We start from the raw sequence: 7352 nt of genomic DNA, 5'->3' as shown, positions 1-7352 counted from the left end.
TGGGTAACAAGGCCTTCTCTTACTGCACCCCAAAGCCCTGGGATTCTATCCCAAATGCTTCCCTGAGCCATTTCACATCCAGACTCAAAACCGTTCTTCTTCAGAATGGCTTTCATTTAATTGGAAACCCTTGTTTTTAATTATACTAATTCTCTCCCCTCCTTGAATTTTTTTTTTACTGTAAAGCTCCTTGAGAAGTCACTTTTAAAGGTGCTATATAAAATAAAGTTTGTTCATTATTATGAGTTTATTAATATTACTTTTACACTGGGCCAATGAACCCCAGTCAAAGTGAAAGATTTTCACTGCTTTATCAATAGAAAGACTGGAAAACCAGGGCTTTGAGACTTTTTCAGCTTGCCCCTCGCTGATTGTTACCAGAAGGCTCTTCGTATGCACGCGGTTTCATTTTTGCAACACCTGTCTTGTCCAGTTATTAACCCAGCCTGGACAATTTTATTAGCAAAGTTTCTTCTCTGAGCTGGAGCTGTTGAGAGACTGGGATGGGAGAGGGTGCATGCAGGTATCACCTGTTACCTGTGCTTGGAGTTTCATTTACGTGAAGCAGAGAACTGTGTGTGCGTGTGTGTGTGTGCATCCGTTTCTACGGGCATGTGTGTGTTTAAGCTTCTCAGGGGGTTTTGTGCAAACCAGAGAACTAATGAGCTGATTAATTAGCTGTATGACTGTGCTATGCCATCAACTTACCCTCAATGAAGTTGACTGAAATCTAGTTATGTGCAAGTGAAGTCTTTCCGTTCTTGACTGCCAAAAAAGACTGAGAAGGACTGAAAACACATTTCGGGATGATTTGTGTGAAAGTGACTTTGAAATCTTGGGTGCAGCACAGTCAAATTTATGTCTTTAGCAGAGTAGAGGAGTAGGTTTAGAGTAATAGGTTCTTTCTATTTATTACAATATGGGCTGCTTTGTAATGTAGTGTCTATATTGTGTGGTGTTGTCTGTTGTACCAGGTTGTCTGCTGTACTGTGGACATCCTGAGAGATCAGCATGAGTAAGACGTCAAATGTCCATGTGCATTTGTCAATAAACTCCTCTACTCTCTAGTCTCTAGCAGGCAGTTGAGATCTGGGTATACAGTAATTCTGTTCCAGGAAGGAGAGCTCTGTCTCACCTTGCAGTCTGTGTGGGTCCTAATGCCCTAGTGCGGTGACACTATACTTTAAAACTATACTGTCTAATCCCGTCCTGTGGATGAGAAATAAAACCGAGGTCCTGACTCTCCATGGTCATTAAAAGTCACAGGGTGTTTTTCGAAAAGAGGTTGGGTGTTACCCAGGTGTCCTGGCCAAATTTCCCCCTGGTCATTACCTATCATGGCCTCCTAATAATCCCCATCTCTGAACTGGCTTCATCACTCTGCTCTCCTCTCCACTGAGAGCTGCTGTGTGTGAGCAGACTGGAGCATCATCTAGATGGTGGGACACACTGGTGGTGGTAGTGGGGTTCCCAGTTCCCCATGTACCTCTTTACATTACCCCATTATTGTAAAAAGCTCTGTATGGAGTGTCCGGGAAAAGGAATTAATAATTCTTTATTATTACAGTTCATGAGGAATCTGAAGTAGGAGTGGACCAGGACTTTTTCTCAGTGTGTGGTGTGAGGAGAAGAAAGGAAGGTTTTTATAAGTGTCTTCATAAGTGTACTCTTAAGAAGACACAAGAAGAGAGACACTGCAGTAGAGCAGGGCTCATCTTCGCTGGCTTCCCTAGGTCACTAGCGTCCACGAGGCTGACAAGATGCCTTCACAGTCACATGTCTGACACTGAGGAGGAAATTATGCCTGTAGAGCGATGGCAGTTGCCTGTTAGGGTACAAATATCAACAGTAACTCAGAGATTGGATTACACTAAATTAGACTAGCCAGGTGAGCCTGGCCAGACAATCTAATTACATTAACACAATCAGGAATTATTATGCAAGCTGGGGAACTGGGGAAGCCAGGGAAGGAGAATAATCATGTCTCCCCCAGGACTACGTGTATGTTTTTTTGGAACGGTGCGTGAGAGAGAAAGAGTGCAGAAAAACGGCACACCTTTTTCAAAAGCTGAGGCCGCTCTTCAGATGGTAGAATGTGATTTGAAAGTGTGAAAAGGGAGCTGCGTCTCTTATCTTTGCAGTTTCCTGTTTATTTCAGATCAGGCAGACAAGCCAGCCTGGAGACCAGATGCAGATAAACGGCTCCGAACCAAAGAAGGAACATCAAGATACGCCAGCCGTATCGGCAAGCAGATCACCATGTTGGCAGATCAGCAGATTTCTCTCTCAGCAGATCACCTGCTCTGTGCAAAGAGGGGTCAGGGTTCTGGTGCACAGCAAGAAACACACACTCTGGGCAGCTCACACTTTTCCTCAAACACACACACACACTTCTGCAACTATTATTTGAATACAAATGCACAGGGAGAGAAGATTGACTGTAACTGTAGACCCACATGGAACATTAAACTTTTAATTTGTGAATTTTTTTTACCAACTAGTATTTTTGCTACAGATGTGCATCATCATGAACATTATACTGCACAGTGATTGTAGCCGTTAATGTGATAAGACTGTTCTACTACATTATTAATATTGTACTACATTAATATTGTACTTTTCCATTATTTTGTTGAAGTTTGCATTATATTAAGATCACATTATCTATTTATATATTTCAATTATTAATATTGTAGCTTGCCATTATATTGTTGAAGTATGCAGAGCTTGAAACATTTAATTTAATTTTATCGACAGTGGGGTAAATAATTGCATGTGGATAAAGGCTATCTGCAAAAACAGGTGTAATAGTTGATGTATGGATATCTGTGGATATTACTTCACATAATTCTTTAGCTCAGTAATATTCCTTACTCATTTTCACATTACTTTGCTTGGTCTATCTGAAAGTGTATCATGCCGTAAATAGTGGCGATATGTGTGTGGGGCTTCAGAAAATGTAGTTTATGTGTCAGTGTTTTTGGCTCACATGCCAAATTAAAAACTACATTTAGCGAATGGTGAAGCATTCACTTCCTGTTCCTTTTAGGAAAACATATTTAAGAAATGTAAAGCAAATAAATGCCATTCACAAAACCCAGACATATAGTAAATGTCATTTGTTTTTCTCCCCTCATGTCATAGCTAGGAGTCAGAATTCATTACAAGTCCTGAGCGGGAATAGCAGAATAGCAAGATTGAAAAGAAGATTAGCACGTCTGTGTGGAACACTACATAATAATTGAAATCCAGAAAATAAATGCCTTTGTCACCAGCAGCTATGAAAAATCAAATGAAATGCAATCGTTTAGCAGCTACACAGCTCACAGAAGAGTTTCAGACCATTGCTGTTTTGTGCATCACCCTTTGTATTGGAGACATACTGTATCAGATATTACACTGAGAAGAATGAACTGGGTTAAAAACTCCAGCAGAATATCTTGATTTTTGGTACAACAACCAGCTCGGCTTAATTAGAAGAATGTATCAGCCTTTTCAAGCACTGTCACCTAGAAACCCTTCTGACACGTTGATGTATTGTCCCGCTTTCCCCTGTCCTGTTGTGTGTGTTTATTACTGAGGGTATCTCTGTGATCTCCTCTCTCTCTCAGTTTGTTTCCTGTCTTGTTGTGTGTGTTTATTAGCAGGCGATTTTCAAAATTCGGTGGTAGTATTTTTAAGTGATTCTCCTCCTTTTTTAAGAACAATATTCTTACTCGTCTTATGATTCTAAAAAGAAAAAAATGGTTTAATTACTTACAACAATTACAAAAGAGTACAGATTGGGCTCTCACACGTAAAAGTTCTAATGTGGAGAACAGCTTTGTCCAGGTGCACAGCAGGTGTCGGCCTGTAGCTGTGATTTTGGCGGTAGTGTAACATAACTGAGCAGTTTCCTGAGTTACAGTCAGCAAGGGTGCCCTCTGCAGGCAGACACTACAGCCAACCTAATAACAAATAGCATCCAAGACTCATCAACCCTGCTCCTTACACTCTATGTGCCAGAACATAGTTCCCTATTTTTAATTCTTATTCATCACACCATATTCCACATTTCTTGATCTGTGTTTTAATTTTACTTAATTACCATTGCTACATGTATTTGATCGCAATGATTTAATTGTAAACGTATTGATCTGTTTTTAATTCTAATTCTTTCATTCCCTCTACCTGTTCCCTATTCCTTATTTTTGTTCCACATTCCTTATTCATAATCCATGGTGCGCCAGAGAGAGCTCTAAGATATCTCAACCCCTACCAGTCTGATAATGAGTGGACAAATGACGCAGTAATTTAATAATAATAATAATAATAATAATAATAATAATAATAATAATAATAATAATTAATAATTGCTTACACTTATATTGCACTTTTCTGGACACTCCACTCAAAGCACTTTACAGGTAATGGGGATCCCCTCCACCACCACCAATGTGCAGCCCCACCTGGATGATGCGAAGGCAGCCATGGCGCGCCAGAACGCTCCCCACACATCAGCTATTAATGGGGAGGAGAGCAGAGTAATGAAGCCAATTCATAGATGGGGATTATTAGGAGGCCATGATTGGTAAAGGCCAATGGGAAATTTGGCCAGGGTGCCGGGGTTACACCCCTTCTCTTTACAAGAAATCCCTGGGATTTTAAATGACCATAGAGAGTCAGGACTTTGGTTTTATGTCTCATCTGAAGGTTGGTGCCTGTGTACAGTATAGTGTCCCCATCACTATACTGGGGCATTAGGATCCACGTGGACCACAGGGTGAGCGCCTTGTGCTGGCCCCACTAACACCTCTCCCAGCAGCAACCTTTAGATCTTCCCAGGAGGTCTCCCAGGTTTCCCAGGAGGTACAACTGGCTTTCATCGCTGGAGTGGGTCTGTACAGAGCCCCACAGAGAAAGCAGAACATCCAGAAATAAAGCACTGCAGGAGCTTTCACATGTTCACATGCTCCGATTCTTAGCAAAGGAAAAACCCAGCTGTCTGTACACCCATAATGGAAATACATGCTAGAAATTGCCCCCCAGGATGCCCTGAGTTTGACACAGTAAAGCTCGGATAAGACTGAGAAGTGGGTAGAGATTCAGCTCAAATGAAGTTAAATTTAAGGTTCTACATGCTAGTGGGAGAAAGGATGTGTTCACACCAGGAGGAACGGAATTAGAGCCCTACGAAAGACAAATCGCCTTTGTGGGAGACTTATTGTTCTCGGCAGAGTATAGAAAAGAGTACAGGATTTCAGACCTGTCGAGAGAGAGCTCCTGAAAATTGGTGTACACTCTCCAGGAGGAACCGAATTAGAGCCGGTCCAACGGGAAAATGACCTAGAAGTCTCAAGCAGACAGCTGTGACTCCTGCGTCGCAGATAAAGTCCTGATGGGTGAGCATGAATATAGGAAACAATTGAGCTATTATTATTTCAGAACTTCCTGGGCTGTGCTGGGTTTTAGAACGGAATCTCTTGATGTTGTCGGAAACATTACTGACAGCCCTAGACCTGTGGATAAGGGACTAGAGAGTGATCCAGCAGGTTTTCTTATTGCTCTGGCAGCCCGAGGCAGTCATGCTGTCTGCAGTTCATTCCTGTTAATAATATAATAATAGAAATAATAATAATAATAGAAATGAAAGAAATTACCGCAGACGTTACGGACGAGCAGGTTTTTAGAGTTTTGTACGGAGGATGGAATGATAGCAGCTAAATGAATCCAGAAGCATCTTTGAACTCATGTTTTGCTGAAGTCACAAGAACCTGGTTTCGGATTCTTGTAGAAACCCCCCCCCCCCCCCCAGTCTGGAAACAAACCCAGCTTCTAGGATTTGGCCTGCCATGGTGTACCACGGAACTGAACTTTAGTTGTACCTCCTTTTTCCAGGGGCTGTGGGGGAAGTAGTTTAGGTTAGTTTAGTTAGTAAGTTTAGTTCATTAGGTTTAATTAGCTGTTCTTTGGAAGCTGTGCTGTTCACTAAAGCTTCCATTCTGCCTCCACGTTCTGAGGTAGATATTATGCAGTGCAACAGTGTCTGAGTTCAGTTCTGAAGCCCCCCGCAGGAACTCGGTGTCGGTCCATTCGGGCGCAGCTTGGATCTTCGGGATGTCAGTGTTGTGGATAGCTCAGAAACCTGGTTTCCTAAGCATTTCGAATCCGGATCTCCATTTTGATCCTGTCACTTTCTGTCCCATCAGTGGCAGTGCCCTCAGTTTCGGTGCCTCTTCCCTGTGTCTGTGTGGGTTTTTTTGCCCCGGAGCTCCTGTTTGCTGTGTGCCCAGCCCGTTCTAAGGAAGCTCTGCCTGGGTTAAGTGGTGAATGGGCAGCACCCAGTTTTCCCCCATGTGTGTGTGTCCTGCAAGGACGCATCCCAACCAGGGTAGAATGCTACCTTGCACCCTGTGCCTGGCAGGTTAGGGTCCTGCACACTTTTTAACATTTAATTATTTCCCAGAAATGAATGGATGGGCTTTCCAGGGGTGCCCAATGATAATGTTAATCAGTCTGAGATGTCAATACTTTCTGTATGGTCACAACTGGATGGAGGGTCTCTTCCTTATTTCCTCAACCAAGGAGATCCAGCAGGGATCGTACAGAAACCCCTTCACAGTCGGAAACAGTTATTTCTATTGGACTCAGTTGGATTCCTGCCGTGCCTTTAGATGTCTTTAGATATCTCTCTGAACATCACTAGAGACCCGGTACAGACACAGTGCAGACTCGATACAGCCCCAATACAGCTCCAGTATAGACCCAGTGCAGACTCAGTACAGCCCCAGTACAGATCCAGTTCAAAATCGATACAGCCAAAGTACAGACCCAGTGCAGACTCGGTACAGACCCGTACAGTCACGGTATAGACCCAGTGCAGACAGTACAGCCCCACATTGTATGGGTGACAGGGCCTTCTCCTGTTATGCCCCCAAGCTCTGGAACTCTCTCCCCAAGGATATGAGAGAGTCACCATCTCTAAACTCCTTCAAATCCAGACTCAAAACCCTTCTTCAGAAAAGCCTTTACTTAACTGGTTCCACTCTTCACTCCTCTCCTTTTCTTAGTACCACCATCCACAGTCTCCTCTGTATATTGTAACTGTGTTTTGTCTTGTGTATTCTTTTTATTTATTGTTCTTGTCATCCTGTAAAGCGCTTTGAGAAGCCACCTTTAAAGGCGCTATATAAAATAAAGTTTAGTATTATTATTACATGGACGCTGAGACATATGAACCAAAATATTGATGCACGCAGACATTCAGACTGACACATGAGGGCGCTACCATGCTGCAGTGCGGTTGGGTGGGGCTACAGCGTTTTGTCAATTTTCTATACAGCGATGGAGAGAGAACAGCCCCAGACCAGGAG

The sequence above is a fragment of the Lepisosteus platostomus genome, chromosome 6 (genome assembly GCF_059453375.1).
Source record: "Lepisosteus platostomus isolate fLepPlt1 chromosome 6, fLepPlt1.hap1, whole genome shotgun sequence".
Taxonomy (NCBI): Eukaryota; Metazoa; Chordata; class Actinopteri; order Semionotiformes; family Lepisosteidae; genus Lepisosteus; species Lepisosteus platostomus.
This window is presented reverse-complemented; position numbering follows the sequence as displayed.